The sequence below is a fragment of the Taudactylus pleione genome, unplaced genomic scaffold, assembly GCF_031769625.1.
Source record: "Taudactylus pleione unplaced genomic scaffold, aTauple2 ptg000083l, whole genome shotgun sequence".
NCBI lineage: Eukaryota > Metazoa > Chordata > Amphibia > Anura > Myobatrachidae > Taudactylus > Taudactylus pleione.
Window position 1 is genome coordinate 11,989,756 of NW_028284485.1, and position 17,374 is coordinate 12,007,129.

Sequence of the window (17,374 nt, forward strand, 5' to 3'; positions counted from 1 at the left end):
TATTCAGTTCTTGGAGAAACTGAACCACCTGACCCTGTGATGTCTCTTGGTGTTCTAGGCGAGGAACAAGGTCAGGTGTAAACTCATCAGCCTGTGCCTGATTCTTGGCTAGATCCATGGGACTAGTACAAACTGTAATATGCCTAAGGATTGGGATTGGTCAGATTAGGAATATAGGCTGAAGAGGAGACTTGGAGGCATGAATGAAGCTAGGTGGCTTGAGCCAGGACTTCCTCATGAATTATGGTGAGGAGATAGGTGAACTGTAGAGAATGATGGCCCCAAAGACAAGGACAGTAATGTAAAAGTATTTATAAAACAGCAGGTTGGAATAAAAACTGGAGATGATGATACTGGAAAGATGAGCAAAATCAGACTGGGACCGATGATGCTGGATTACTGAGTAGAGCTGGTATGAGACCGATGTTGATGAATTGAAGAACTGGATGAGTTTGAGACTGATCTTGATGAATTGAAGTACTGAATTATTTTGAGACCTATGATGATGAATTGAAGTAATGAATCGGTATGAGACTGATGATGAATTGAAGAACTGGATCGGTTTGAGACTGATCTTGATGAATTGAAGTACTGGATCGGTTTGAGACCTATGATGATGAAAAAAAGTAATGAATCGTCTTGAGACTGATTTTGAATATGTCAGATGGGACCGATGGTTTGGAGATATTGGATGGGACTGATGACTGAGATATCAGATGGGACCGATGGAGGCAGATAATAAAAAGTCTCTGTGGTAAAACCAGACTGGAGTGTGAGATGGAATAGAGTGTGAGATGGACTTAATTACCAGTATTGGAACTGCAATGTAATGGACTGGGACCATTCAGATACACAGTATCTGGGAGCTAAACACAGAGCTGTAACTTCAGTGAAAGCAATGTTGTACTGGCAACAGGAGCCAGTCAGGAAATTGAATTTATATGGGTGGATTCCCAGAGATTGGATGCTGCGATCAGCTGGTCTGGAAGCAGCGCTATTAGTGTAGGAAGATCATTAGGTGACAGAGTCCAACATGCTGTGCCCATACTGTGGTTTTGGAGAGAAATCTGGCATGTAGCTTGTGTACCATCATGCTGGGGAGACAGGCTGTGAGCAAGAGGAAGCATAAAGTGACCTCCATGCTTAATGACAGGACAATGAGTGGTTTTGGCAGGAGCAGCACAGACAGACCTCAGTACCAGCTGGGAGTGATGTGCAGCATGAGTGGACCTCTGTGCTGTCTCGGAATGATGCACAGTGCAAGCGGATCTCAGCACTAGCCTGTACAGACACTGGAGATGTAGGAAGGTGTTTTTTAGGTCCAGAGTGTGACACAGAGATTCTAGGCTTGGAACCTGTATATTGTCCAGTTGTGCCAAATAGGTTTCTACCCTGTAATAGACTTGATAAAAATGTGATCAGATGTTTTAGATGTGGTAGCTTGGACCACGTTGCTGCTAATTGACCATTTACCAACAAACCTATGCAACTTGATACTGCTTATTTAAATCACAGAATACAGTATCTTCTTTAATCAGCTAGCCTGCAATGAAGACCGACAGGCTGAGCCAGATAAAAAAATGTGTATAATTACTGTAGATGGCAAAAGAGGAAAGGCTTTGGGCCTGATTCAGAACCATTTGCTATATGCATGCGCTCACAAGCTGTCCAATGTTCTGCGTATGCACATGCACACACTTCATTCTGCACATGCGCGAACTACTCACTGCAATCGCATACTGCTCACTCGCCCTGCAAAGACAGCCCAGTGTAATGAGTGACAGATGAGGCCATTTGTGGGTAGTAACAGGGACAGGACACTAATAACAGGGGGTTGGAGATGCGAACGCAGGCATTCCAGAGTGTTTCAGCGACATTTTACAGGCGTGCATAATTAACAGGCAGCAACATAGTACACATCACTTGCCTTTTTTACACTGATTTCCTCGCAATGCTTGAGGAAGGTAAAAGCTACCTCAAGCACTGTGTTCACATGCGATGGCACTCGATGTACCAATGTTTTAATACACTTCCTGGAGATGATGTGGTGCTGGTGGGTGGCTCTGCCTGTGCAATTGGGCATATGCATACACAAAGTGGCTGCTTGCTATGACATGGTGGGAGTGCTTATGCCTTGGTGAGCGATCGCTTCCCGTGGCATCACTTTGACAAATTTGCATACACATCCAGTGAGCGTACACAGAAAGTGAACGGGTCTGAATCAGGCCCTCTGTTAGATTACTCTTGTAAAATCTGAGCTGGTGGACCCCTTTGAAATATCAGAGGAATACTGTTAGTGTAACCTGTATACATGGGAATAATCTGCATTATGATACTGCAGAAATAAACAGTGAAACACAGTGTAGTCCCATGGTATTAACGGTGGGATAAGATCATTTTTAATGTTTGATACCTTAGTGGGGATATAATTTTCCAACTTCTAGAAGCTATGGTAAACCCAATTGAGAACAGAAGTAAATAACTCAGACCCATTTGTTATATTTACTGATACAGTGGCAGTGGGAGTGTTCCCTGAATCTGAAGTGCTCCCTTTTTGAAGAATAATTGCAGAGTCAGAAAATTATGAGAGCAGTAGTGGTGCCTTTATGGCAATAGCAAATGTTGTTGAACTAGTTCAAAGTATGCCTGATCTTGAGGTGAGAATTTTTTTTGCCTTAAAATAGTTGAAAGACTCTGCTCTGGTAAAGGCTAGAGAGAACATAAAAATGGTTGATGGAAACCCAGTAGAGCCTCATAGTATTTGTCATACCATTACATGGCAGTATTTTGAGATTTTTGCTATCAAATATCCAAAAAAGAGGAGACATTGTGGATCAATTTATATTTGCTAAGACATATAGAAGAATGGTGTGAGACCTTGCTCATGCTCATGGTCACATAATTGCAGGACATCTAGGTGTAGAGAAATCCTCAGATATATTTCAGTATTTTTTTCTGGTCAGGGGTCCATAAAGATATATCTGACTCCCAATTGAGAGAATAGCTTTGGATTTGGTTGGACCTTTAATAAAGTCTGTTCAAGGTCATCAGTATATTTTGTTGGTAATTGTTTATTCTGTGAGATACCTGGAAGCAATTCCAATGTGCAATACATCAATACAGACAATTGCTGGGGATATAGTACATGTGTTTAGCAGAGTAGGAATACCTAAGGAAATCCTACCTTATCAGGGTACCCACATTTATATCAACAATCATGAAAGAGTTGTGCTACCTATTTAAGGTTACTCAGCTAAGTACCTTTGTGCATAACTCTTTGACTGATGGTTTAGTGGAGAGGTTTAACACAACTTTAAAGAATATGCCAAAGAAAGTGGTGGTTAAAGATGGGAAAATTGGGATTATTTGTTACCCTATTTTGTGCTGACCATTAGAGTGGTTCCATGATCATCCAAGGGGTTCTCGTCTTTTGATTTGCTGTATGTGAGATACCATAGGGGATTGCTGGTTATTTCAAAAGAGATATGGAAGGGGTAACCCAATCTATATAGGATGGTTACTTAGCATGTATTTTTAGATGCAGGAAAGAATAGCTGTAGTGTTGCCAATAATAAGAGAGAGCACATGGAACAGGTCCAAAAGTCAGAACAAAGGATGTAGCATAGAATTCTAATGTCCAATTATGGACTGCTCCTGGGGACAGAGTGTTAATTTTTGTTCCCATGGTAGAAAGTTAATTTCTGGCAAAATGGCAAGGACCATTTCAAGACAATGAAAAAGTGGGTGATATTAATTTAGAAGGTGTAGAAGGCTGGAAAAAGAAAGCCATATAAGTTTTATAAATCTTATAAACCCTTGGAAAGACAGAGTAGCTATGTCAGCCACGCCAGTTCTTCCAGTAACCACAGTACCTTTGGTTTATAAATTAACTATAGCCAAACCCTCTTAACTATTCAACAGCATGAGGCTAAAGAATTTTGCAGAAGAAAAAGAGATTTTTTTTCTGACATACCTGGTAAAAACAACAGTCATTAAACATGACCTAATCACTGAACCAGGCGTTAAGGTTAACCTAAAGTCCTTTAGAATAACAGAAGCCCAATGGGAATCAGTGTCTTACATTTTTTTTAAATATTGGAAAAATATATAATTGAAGAGTCACATTGAACTCATTCCAAAACATAATGGAAGCTTATGCTGATTTCTATAAAGTAATAGTGTGTACAAGTTTGACATCTGAGAATGAACTTTATGAAAGGCTGGGGACAGCATGGTATTTAACCACTCTAGACTTAACCAAAGTGTATTAGCAAGTGCCGTTGACAAAAAAACAGAGTTTTACATATTGGGGGGTCTGTTTTAAAATAAGATGTTACAATTTGGGTTACATGGGTCACCCAGCACATTTTAGAGGATGCTGGACAACATGATAAGGCTCCATAACAGTATGCTGTTGCTTATCTTGATATTGTAGCCATTTAAAGTATTTTGTCTCACTTATACAGGGTACAAGCAGTGTTGGACTCCATCCATAAGGCAGGATTAACAGTCAACCCATAAAGTGTTGCTTAGGGATAAAAGAGATGAGGTATCTTGGATACACCATAGGCAGAGGTTTGATAATACCCCAAATTAATAAAATTGAGGCTACAGAAAATTGGCCACAACCCCTAAATTAGTAGCAGATGAGCACTTTCTTATGAATGACAGGGTATTCTAGAATATTTATAACCAATTTTGACATAATTGCTGTCCATTTCACTGAACTTATCAATGGTAAACAGTTATACAAGAGTTAAGTAGAATCCTGATGCAGAAAAGTCTTTTCAGGCATTGAAAGAAGTGTTGTGCACCCAAATAGTTTTGATGACACCAGTGCATCAGATGCATCAGTTGTAGGGATAGGTGTTGTGTTGTCTCAAAGGAAATATGGTGAAGAGCATCCTCTTATTTATTTAATGAGGAAATTGAATGTGCAATTGAATGTACATGAGAGATATTATGGCACTGTTAAAAAAGAAACAGTAGCAATTAAGTGGGCATTACCTATCAGGCAGGAAATTAGATTGATTATCAATCAAGCTCTTTTGAAGTGGATGGCTGAGAATAAAGAGACCAATAGGATAATAACTAGATTGCTCTTGGCATTTGCAAAATGTATAGTTTTCCGTAGAGAATACATCAGAAAGCCAACTGGCCAATGCAGATGCTTTGTCCTATATTTATGCTTAAGGGCAAAAGGTGTTTCATCCCTCTAGTCAAAATAGAATGGGGGTATATGTGACAAAAAAACTAGAAAACTTATCATTGGGTGATATGTATGCCCCAGATTTAACCTTCTGTTTGGTAGACAGAAGATGATTTTCTGCCTTGATTGCCAGACCACCTGTGACAGGCTGATAAATGGTCTGTCAGCCTCAGTAGTCAGTCTAGGGAACAGGTCAGAGACCTGTAGAGAGTGATTGCTGAATGTTAGTTCTGTGCTAAATACTTCTGTTTTGTAAGGGGAATGATAGCACCCTATACTCTAGACAGAGAATCATTTGGTTAGTTAGAGCCCGACAGGCCAGGGTTTGGCACCCATACCCTTATCTATTCACAGTATATTTTGTCCTTTGATGATGGGTTTGATCAAAATGTCAACAAAATCCCCATGCTTTTATTTTCTAGATACACAGAGAATTGCAATATAGTATTGTTAGAACTAATATAAAGTCTTTTTGTTTTGTATTCATATATAGCATTAATTATGCCATGCAGCTGGTACCATGTACAATATGGGTAAAAATGAGCATAAGCATTTTTCATTTCTAATTTGAAGTTTCTTAGTGATATCATTGCTGCCTCTGATAAAGGCTGTAAAAAGCCTAGTTGGTTGCAGCTCTCAAGCCAGCCCTTGTCTAAATGATACCCTCTGTATCTAAGAAGTGAGTGCATTTAACTGCAAGTTAATGATGTGTTGGGCATATATGCTAGTGTAGGAATTTGCAGAGAGATATTGTTTTTTGATGATGTGCTAATCAAAACATGAACAAATATCTCCAATTTTTTATTTGCTAGATACACACAGATTTGTATTATATTATTGTGAGCAACTATAGTAAAAGTCTTCATGTGCGTATATAATATATATATATATATATATATATATATATATATACACACACAAAGGCCTGCACTGAGAACTGAGATCAGAAGAGACTGATCCTAGTAGTGTAGTTAGAGGAGAGCTGCTGCAATTCAGTGCCACCACATCAATGACCATGTTTCCTATGAAGAGCAGTCTGTAGCCACAAGCAGAGTAGCAGAAGATGCAGGTCAGTGGTCTATGCTGTTGCATACCTACTCCCCATAGCCTAAACACAACTATGCCACATTGTGGTGCCCCAATTCACATAATTCTGCACAGTGACCCCAGGACACATTAACATGGCAGCTGCTTACCACATTCCTCACTGACACCTAGCCTAGCTGTTGACTGTTACCCAACACATCATCCCATTATCTGTGAGTTGAATGAACCAGCTTGGTGATCTCTCCTAAATACACACCTACATGTTGATGGCATCAGCTGCTAGCTCTTCCATCCACTTCTGGAATCACCTCCAGGAATGCTTGAATGAACTTCACTGACTCACTCTCTCATTATCATTTCAGTATATGTCTATATAACTCTCATGTCTATACTGGGTTGGGTATGATTTGCCAGCAGATGGATTCCATGTGGACGAAATACTGATGCTGAATTCCCAATGGTGAAGTATCCTGACAGGGGTCGGTAAGTACCCTAACCCTGCCCCTCTCCCCCCTAAGTCTAACTCTCCCTTGGTGGTGCCTAACCCTAACCTCCCCAAAGCATTGCCTAACACCAACCCCCCATTCCCGCATGCTAAACCTAACAATCCTGGGGGTGCCTAACCCTAAACTCCCCCAGTAGTGCCTAACCCACCTCTTCCCACACTCTAACCCTTCCCAGGAGGTGCCTAACCCTAGACCACCCAGAGAGGCTTCTAAACCTAAGCCCCAATCCCCGGCATAAGTTAATACTTACAGTACCTGCAGTGCCTTTGTTTGAGATGCCGGTGATTGATATGACGGACATCGCTATCCTGATGTCTTTAGCATAGCTGAATCAGCATTATGCCAGATGATGGGATTGCCAAATCAGTATATTGATGCCCAGGATCCCATCCACCAGCATTTTCAACAGTAAGTAGCAATAAATAACATGTTATAAATAATTAGAACATGTTCAGATTGAATACGTAATAAAAATTGATTGAAATGCTGGTTGTTTGTTGTGCATTTGATTCTAACCAATTACTTATCTGTTATTTATAAGAGTGATGAGCACAGGCCCCTTGTTTTGGTTCTGGTTCTAACTCATCATCATATTTTGGTATTGGCAAAACCAACCTCAAGTGTTTTGGTTTCAGTTTTGCTTTTGGATCTGGATTTGTTTTAATTGTTAAAAACAGCTAAAATCATGTAACTTGTGCCTGATTTTCTTCCTATAGTATTGTTAACATCAATAACATTCATTTCAAGTCAGTTTTGAACACCTCACAGATCACAATATTGATTTCACCAATATTGGCAAAAGGTTGAAATGAGCTGGCTGGCTAAACTAAACGACCAAGCAATAGCACGAAAACATGACAATTTAAAAGAGTATACTGTAGCACATCTATGAAAAACAAGAGCAAGTGCAGCTCACATCAAGTTCACTTCTAACAAACATACACAATAGCCTGTTTGCACTTGATTGCAGGTGCTTACAAGTGATGGCAAAAACATATGCATAGTGACAAAAATGCCTGCAGTATTTTACATACTTCCCAACCAATCCATCTACTGTACCTACACTACCACTCTCTCTAATGGTGACTAGTATGCAGTATTGCATTACAACCCACACCCTCTCCATACACTCTCCTGTTATAAATTATGAGTGTAGAAGTTGATATTGCAGAGTTATATACACAGACCAGTGGATGGATCAAACTATGAACAGCCTAGTTACTTAACTAGTGGTGTTAGTTTATTGATAGATAGCAGGTATATTCATATTAACTGGATATGGAGTGGAGCAGGGTAACATACATCTCACCACCTGGTGATTGTATGCTGCAAACAGTTAGATGTGCAAGGATACTGGAACAGCTTAATAAGATGGTATTAACCAGGTTCTCTTTAGGAACTAAGAGGAAGGGTTCTGCCTCCCAACATGTCACTCTCACAGAGAGTACAGACAATATGGCTTCTGCACATGCTCAGTAGTGATCATGGTGTCCATCATGGGACAGGACATGAAGCATCCTTGGAGAACAGGAAGTCTGGAGTCTGTGCATTAGTGCGCTCCACTTTCAATACTCACCTCACTACAAGCTTCCTCATGTTACAAAAACATTCAAATAAACCTTTCCTTTAGCAACCTGAATAATAAATTTGATCAAACACATGAAAAGGCATCAACAAATCACTTGACTTCGAGGCCACTTTTTCTTAGAGACATCATAAGTGAATGCTATGTGGCCCCTTTCCTTAGCACATATGCAGGATTTTCATAGCTGGTTATGTGGATTTCATCAACAGATCTCTTTTCCACAAGTTCACAAATTAAATGATGTACTGTATGTTTGGATCTTCTGTGATGCTTACTGCTGAGTGACAAATCAATAGCACCTCTATTGTTGCATACAATGTTTATGGTATTTTGTGTATTTATGACATCCATTTCACCCGAGGTTTCCTTGAGGTGTAGAGCCTCCTTTCCTGATTCAGTCAATGCCATATATTCTGCTTCTATGGTGGACAATTCTACTGTTGGCTGCTTCCTGCATGCCCAGCTGACCGATGCACCTGTCAGTTGGAAGTTCGGAACAAGTATTCAGTTGGCATCATGGACTTGAAAAATTCAAACTTTATGGATGGCATCCCTTTTAAATACCTGAGGATCCTTTTTATAGCTGTCCAATGCAGTCTTCATAGCAAACTGGCTGACTTTGCTCACTGCATGTGCGATACTGGACAGAGTTCAAACACTTGCATACATCAGATGTCCGATAGAATTATGATAATGGAAAATATTCATACCTTCACCTCTTTCTCATCTTTGGGTGATATACACTTAGTCTATTTTGTGCTTTGATTAATGGGAGTGGCAATACAGCAAGTTTGGCATCTGACATTCCATACTTTTTAAGTATATTTTCAATATACAGTCAGGTCCATAAATATTGGGACATTTAATTAATTTTCAGATTTTGTCCTCTATTCACCACCACAATGGCTTTGAAATGAAACAAACAAGATGTGATTTAACTGCAGACTTTCAGATTTAATTTGAGTGTAATTACATCCAAATCAGGTGAACGGTGTAGGAATTACAATGGTTTCTATATGTGCCTACCACTTTTTAAGGGGCCAAAAGTAATGGGACAAACTAAACAATCCTAAATCTAACTTTCACTTTTTAATACTTTGTTGCAAATCCTTTGCAGGCAATTACAGCCTGAAGTCTGGACCGCATAGGCATCACCAGACGCTGGGTTTCAGCCCTGGTGATGCTCTGCCAGGCCTTTACTGCAAATGTCTTCAGTTCCTGCTTGTTCTTGGGGCATTTTACCTTCAGTTTTGTCTTCATCAAGTGAAATGCATGCTCAATCGGATTCAGGTCAGGGGATTGACTTGACCATTGCATAACATTCCACTTTTTAGCCTTAAAAAACTCTTTGGTTGCTTTTACAGTATGCGTGGGGTCATTTTCCATCTGCACTGTGAAGCACCGTCCAATGAGTTCTGAAGCATTTAACTGAATATGAGCATATAATATTGCCCGAAACACTTCAGAATTCATTCTGCTGCTTTTGTCAGCAGTCACATCATCAATAAATACAAGGGAACCAGTTCCATTGGCAGCCATACATGCCCACGCCATGACACTACCACCACCATGCTTCACTGATGTGGTGGTATGTTTTGGATCATGAGCAGTTCCTTTCCTTCTCTTCTCTTCCCATCACTCTGGTACAAGTTGATCTTTGTCTCATCTGTCAATAGGATGTTGTTCCAGAACTGTAATGGCTTTTTTAGATGTTGTTTGGCAAACTCTAATCTGGTCTTCCTGTTTTTGTGGCTCACCAATGGTTTGCATCTTGTGATTGAACCCTCTATATTCACTCTTGTGAAGTCTTCTCTTGATTGTTGACTTTGACACATATACATCTTCCTCCTGGAGAGTGTTCTTGATTTGGCCAACTGTTGTGAAGGGGTTTTTCTTCACCAGGGAAATAATTCTTTTGTCATCCACCACAGGTGTTTTCCGTGGTCTTCCGGGTCTTTTGGTGTTGCTGAGCTCTCCAGTGCGTTCTTTCTTTTTAAGAATGTTCCAAACAGTTGATTTGGCCACACCTAATGTTTTTGCTATCTCTCTGATGGGTTTGTTTTGATTTTTCAGCCTAATGATGGCTTGCTTCACTGATAGTGACAGCTCTTTGGATCGCATATTGATAGTTGACAGCAACTGACTCCAAATGCAAATGTCACACCTAGAATCAACTCCAGACCTTTTACCTGCTTAATTGATAATGAAATAACGAGGGAATAGCCCACACCTGTCCATGAAATAGCTTTTGAGTTGATAGTCCCATTACTTTTGGCCCCTTAAAAAGTGGGAGGCACATATTGAAACTGTTGTAATTCCTCCATCGTTCACCCGATTTGGATGTAATTACCCTCAATTTAAATCTGAAAGTCTGCAGTTAAAGCACATCTTGTTTGTTTCATTTCAAAACCATTGTGGTGGTGAATAGTGGCCAAAATCTGAAAATTCTGTCAATGTCCGAATATTTATGGACCTGACTGTATGTCTGCTGGTTGACTGATATAGTACTTTTCTCAAGATTTTGCTTAATCCACAGGCCTAACAAATAATGTACTGGACATAGGTATTTCATTTTAAATGTCTGACCAGGGAACTCCTTTAACTCTCAATACTTTTCTTCATGGCCTAATAATAGTAGTTTAGCAACATATATACAACAATGAAGAGTATCTTCTATATACCAGAAATATTTATTGTAGATTTATAGTACAGACAATGGTCTGTTTTTGAATGGTGGAAACCCATTTCTTGTAATACAATGTCTAATTTTATGTACCAACATTAACCACTCAGATTCATGCCATACAGTATAGTGCAGGGGTTGCCAACCTCGGTCCTAGAGAGCTACTTACAGTTCACCTTTCCCATACCACTTAGCTGGTGCACAGGTGTATTCATTACTCACTATCACATTTGAAAAGATCAACAGGTGGAGCTAATTATTTCACTTATAATTATGTGAGGAGACCTGGAAAACATGCACTGTTGGAAGCTCTCAAGGACCAGGGTTGTCTACCTCTGGTATAGTGTAATTTTTAGAAGACAAATTTCTCCTTCCTTGAGCATCTTCTCATTATAGTATTCTGGTAGTTCCATATAAATTTTCTCCTATGGTTCATAAATCAGGAATGTTGAACTAAAATTTTTTTAGTACATTGTCATATCATGCAATGCTGACATAGCCATCACCAGCCATAAAATATTTTGCCATCAGAGAATAGGTCTTACCGCAATTGATTTCTGATTTTATGGGTATAACATTTTGCAACCAATTGGGCCTTGTACTGTGCACTGCTTCCATCTGCTTTCATGTTCCTGCAGAACACTCATTTACTTTTAACTGTATTGCGATGACTTGTTCAATGAACTATAGTCCATGTATTGTTTTCTTAATGTAATTTCATCTGTTTGTCTATCACTGAATTCCATTCAGACCAGTTGGCACTTGACTGTGCTTTTTGAATATCTAAAGGCTCAGTGAATGCAATGTTTGCAAATTCTTCATCATAGTTTTGAGATATTCTCCACTGTTATCAGATCTTAGTGTCTTGAGTCTGTGACCTGTTTGATTTTCTACAAGTTTCTTGTAATCTGCTATATTTTTCAACACTTCAGATTTTTCCCTGGTAAAGTATGTGTCATAACTGTGAAGTCATCTATAAACAGCAAAAAGTATCTGTATCCACTGACAGATTTTACTTCCATTGGATCACATACATATGAGTGTTCTATTTGAAGTGGTTTTGTAGCTCTGTTAAATTTGTAAATGGCTGATAACAGTGTTTCCCCACATTACAGGTCTCACATATGGGTATCTCAAGGTTAGTCACCAGCATTCCTATGACCAGCTCACTTTGTAGCTTCTGAACACTGTCATATCCAAGGTGACCACATTTTCTATGCCAGAGTTCCAATAACTATGACTCAGTTGTCATCATTGTGTAACAGTTCTGTGTCAAGGACATATAATTGCTAACATTTAGCAACTGTAACTATAACTGTCCCTATTTCTCCCAATGCACTTTCCTTTGATGAAGTGAACACTATGGGCCTGATTCAGAGCCAGACGCTCTGACCAGAGCACTCGCTCTGAATCAGGGCCCTCCTCCATGAAAATGGAGCGGCCTCCTGGCCGCTCGTATAGCTGTGGGTGACCACCCACAGCATATGCGAGTGGCCAAAAAGATGGTCGCAATGGTCTTGACCATCATGACCATCGGACTTGTGACGGAGACCCTGTGGTAGGGTCTCCCTGCCGCAAGCCCTAGAGTGATTTTGGCTCTATCAGAGCCAAAATCACTCCCACTGACATCACTATTGATGTCAGTGGGGCCGGCTTCAGACGGTAGGCGTTCCCATGGGAATGCCTCCATCTGGCTGCCACGCCCCCGGCATGCCCACCAAAGGGGGCATGCTGTCAATCAACATTGACAGCATGCCCCCTTTGGAGCGAGACCCAGAGCGATGGAAATCCTGTCGCTCCCCCAGTCTCGCGCAAGCGCACGACAGAGCTCCCTCCATCGTGCGCATGCGCAGTGGTGAACATCGACCCACTTGCGAGCGTACTGCCACTTGCGAGTGGGTCTGAATGACCCCCTATGATCTCTCTGTTCTAGAATGTTTATGGATAGAAGATTTAATCTGGTACATAAATCATGTCTTTGGTCTCTATGACTTTTGTACTTATTTACATTTTTAAGTAAGCATTAATTTTCCATACTTTAGTGTCTGTAAGGTCTTGATTGGTAATTCCTTTCTAGTGATAGGGTCATATTTGGTTAAGTTGGTGAACCATTCCTCATTATAGCTGAAATACCTTTTAGCACCTGAATCACTATACCAGTAATCCTTTCTGTGACTATCTATAACACTCAGGGCTGCCTCATCTCTGCTGTTTCATCTATAATGCCACAATGAAAAAGTCAAGTTCTGCAGCTATGCTGTAGCAATCTTTTCGTCATCCACTTGTACTTCAATAGACATTAGTTGCTGAGAATCAGACATAATGCTGTCTATGCAATCACTCAAAAGGATGCATTGATTCAATGTATAAAATACACATCTTATATTTATCCTCCTCACGAGACGTCCTTTCTAATATGCTGGCACAACTAATAAGACAAACTGAGGCATCAAGTTCTGCAGGATTGCTGTAGCAATCTCTTCATCATCCACTTGTACTTCAATAGACATTAGTTGCTAAGAGACATACATAAGTTTGTCGATGTAATCACTCATAAGGATGCATTGATTCAATCTAGTATTATGCAATACAGATCTTAAATGTATCCTCCTCACAAGACCTCCATCCTAATATGCTACCTGTAATGCTGTTCAAATGTCTTTTGCTGACATATTAACATGTATTATAGAGTATACAAGTTGCTCCACACTTAAGCCTATGGTCTCCATGGCTCAATCTGTCTCTTGAATTCTGCATCTGGTTTTACCTTGACCTTCCATAACCTTTCACACTATAATTGCATCTCTATATCATACTTCCAGGTTGTATCATTTTCTGCACATCTTAGCTTGATAAACCCTATTATGGCTATAGTTCCTAGATTTTTGCTTCTTACAGACATATTTGAATAGCTTCTATACTTTAATAAGTTTTACTGCTGCTATACTGCACTGGAAACACTCTGTGCTTTCTTCACTCTGTGATTTATGAAGCTTATGTGCACTGACTAGCTTCTGTGCTAGCACACTACACTAGAAGCACTCTGTGTTGTCCTCACTCTGTGTCCTTATGCAGTATGTGCTACACATGTGCCTAATATGGTGTTTATATACAGCTCTGGGCATCTCTAATAGCTTGTATATCTGGGTCTGTGGTTGCCTAGGTATTTTATACCTGTGTGTCTGGGCCAATAACTTGTTGCAAATTGTGTGTTCAGGTGTTGATTTTGCAGTTATGTTGGCACACTTCAGTGGATGACTCAGACTATAAACAGCAGAATTACTTACTGTAACTAATGTTGTTGTTTTTTTAAAGATGGCATGTACAGCTGTACTCACTGTTACATACACACTAGTGATGGAGTGGAGTGGGATACCATACAGGTCAACAACCAGTGAGTGTATGTTGCAAACAGGTAGTGGTGCAAGAATGCTGGAAAATATTTATAAGCAGGTATTAGCAAGGTTATCTTTAGGAGTTAAATAGGAGACTTTATTCTCCAAACATGTCACTCGCACAGAGAGTACAGAAAAAATGGCCCCTGCACAAGCTCAGTTGTGATCATCTAGTGATTCATCTTTCAGCAGGAAATGGCACCTGAAATCCCAAGGGAGGGATTTAGATGCAATCCAAAACACACAAAATTCATTTTTTAGTTCGAGAACTGAACTTGGTGAGAAGACCTGAGTCGGGATTTGGTTTGACTTGGAACCCCAAATTGATCTGAGATGGGACTCGGTTTGACTTGGAAACCCCAATGTTTGGGTGTTTTTGGTTTATAGGAAAACTGAAACACTAATCTCTAATTTATATGTATCTAATTTATACATTTAATTTACTCAATGAGGTGCATTTATTTTTTTCTCTTTTCCATTTTATCTTATCCATACTATCTTTTGACATTATTATCTTCTCTTCATGAAATTAAAAATGTTTTTAATATAATATGTTGGGGTATCTAAAATATTATATTAAAAATGTTTTAATATAATATGATTTTTGAGTGCTCCATTTGTAGGTGTGCTACTGCAACATTGTACAGCAGTGTTAATCATAGACCCAGCCACAGCTCTATTACCTAACAGGGATTTTGTTCACCTCATTTTAGACCCAATACAGTTATTTGTGGTATATAATTTTACAAATTATGCATTAATGAAAGTCTCTCTACATTATTACAATACTAAACAAATGAACTTCAAAGAAGCTTACCTGCCAAGAGATGACCAGCACAATTTTATTGAATAATGATATGATTACCTCAGGTTCCATACCTTTGTGTATTTATGATTTTAACAAATTGATTGTATATGTTTGTTTTATTACACTGTTTCTATTATTTTGGAAAACTTGTCTCATGAGTTTCTAACCTGTTTCAAAATAGTTTTAAATGTTTCTTTTTATTTTCATAATATTAGTGCCAGACTCAATGTATCTATTTAGGAATTAACATGAGATATAGAGACTACCAATCCTCTTTTTAGACTGGCTTGTCTAAAATAAAAAGTAAATGTAATTAGAGTTTTTGTCATATTAGCATTTTTAACAAGCACCCAAATTACATATCTTTTTGGTGCCTTCATTTAGAGTTAATCCCTGACAATCCAGGTTGTAATGCAAAAGGCATACATGCAATCTTTTGAATAATAAAGCACATACATACTGGCAATCTTTTAGATGAGACATGGCACACATCCTTTCAACTCTAGATTTGTCGGCACATTTTAACCTTCGCCACCCAACTCCAACAGTACAACAATATTTTCTAAATGACATCTTGCTGCTTCTTGGTTTGATTAAGAAGGAAATTTAAAATAGCTATATTCAAAGCAAAATGTGTAATGTTTTGCTTTGGATAGCAATACTGTTTAAACTCTCCAGCTTAAATACACTGAGGAGCATTTTTGGGAAGCCACTGCTTAGAAAATTTACCTTATGATTTTTGGTAAGATGAATATTTGTATTGTCTAACTTGATGTTTCATTACTCTAAATGAGTCATGATGTCTCTCCCATGGTGCAGAGGAGCCGCCAAGTGGACTGGACGTGGACGGTAGTGGACGCGGGAGCGGGGCATAAGGTAAGTATTAGCTTTTTTTTGTACAAGTGGCTTTTCATTACTTGAGGGTGGGAATTACTCAAGGGGGGCATTACTACTGGGGTATTACACACGAGTACTTCTACAAAGGGGGCATTAGTACTGGGGACTTAATACAGAGGGAACTACAACAGGGGGCAATACTACTGTGTCCAATACCACAGGGGGCATGACTACAGGGGGAATTACTATTGGGGACACTACCACAGGGGGAATTACTACTGGGGGCATAACTACAGGGGGCATGACTACTGAGGGCACTACTATTGGGAGTTTTGCATAGAGGGCACTGCATAAGGGGCACCACTCCTTTGGTCACTACTACTGGTTGCTCTTCATAAGGGGCACTACTACTGGGGGCACTGCATAAAGGGCACTACAACTGGGGCAGTATTACTGGGGAAATTGCATAAGGGGCACTACTACAGTGGGCATTGCATAACGGACACTAATACTGGGGGGATTTTATAAGGGTTACTACTATTGGGGGCATCAAGTTGCATATGGAATGGAAAATAATATTGTGCTGACACACCTCCATTTTTCAGTGGCCATGCCCCTTGTGGCCATGCACAGTTTTTTTGGTGTGTGCATTGCTGGGGAGGGGCACCAATTTTCATTTTGCCCTGGGTGCCAAAGACTCTAGTTACGCCACTGGTCACATATCATGTTAATCAGCACAATCTCCTGGTGCACCCTAGATGCATCACAGTGTTACTAAGATACATTTATGGCAAAAAAGATGCCCAAGGGTAGAAGAGTTGCAAGGGACCAGGTGGCTCACTCATGCCAGAGATGTCACATTGCATTTTGCATTGAGATTAAATGAACATTGACACATCTGCATCCTCCAAATGTATGTATGGGGGACTTTAGAAGATATTGGTGATATCTGCTGCAGTCTCCCATATTTGAACACAAAAGCAGTCCCCATAGAAACCTATGGGGGCTGCTTTCTGACCAAATTTTCCAAGCACCAGAATGCAATGCTTGGCCTTGGTAGCTAATGCTACCAGAATTTGGCAATAGCCATTGTATACTATAGGCTGTAGGATCCCTCCCTAGCACTCTTAACTTGTGCATGCATGGTCAGCAGACCATACATGCACAGTAGTGCAAACAGCACCAAAAGAAGAATTGAACTGATTATTAATTCTATCTATTCACTTCTTACACATTGCAGGGATGCACTACTTTCTCAGCTCCTGTCCCTGTTGTTGTATTTCAATACATTCAAGCAAACATTA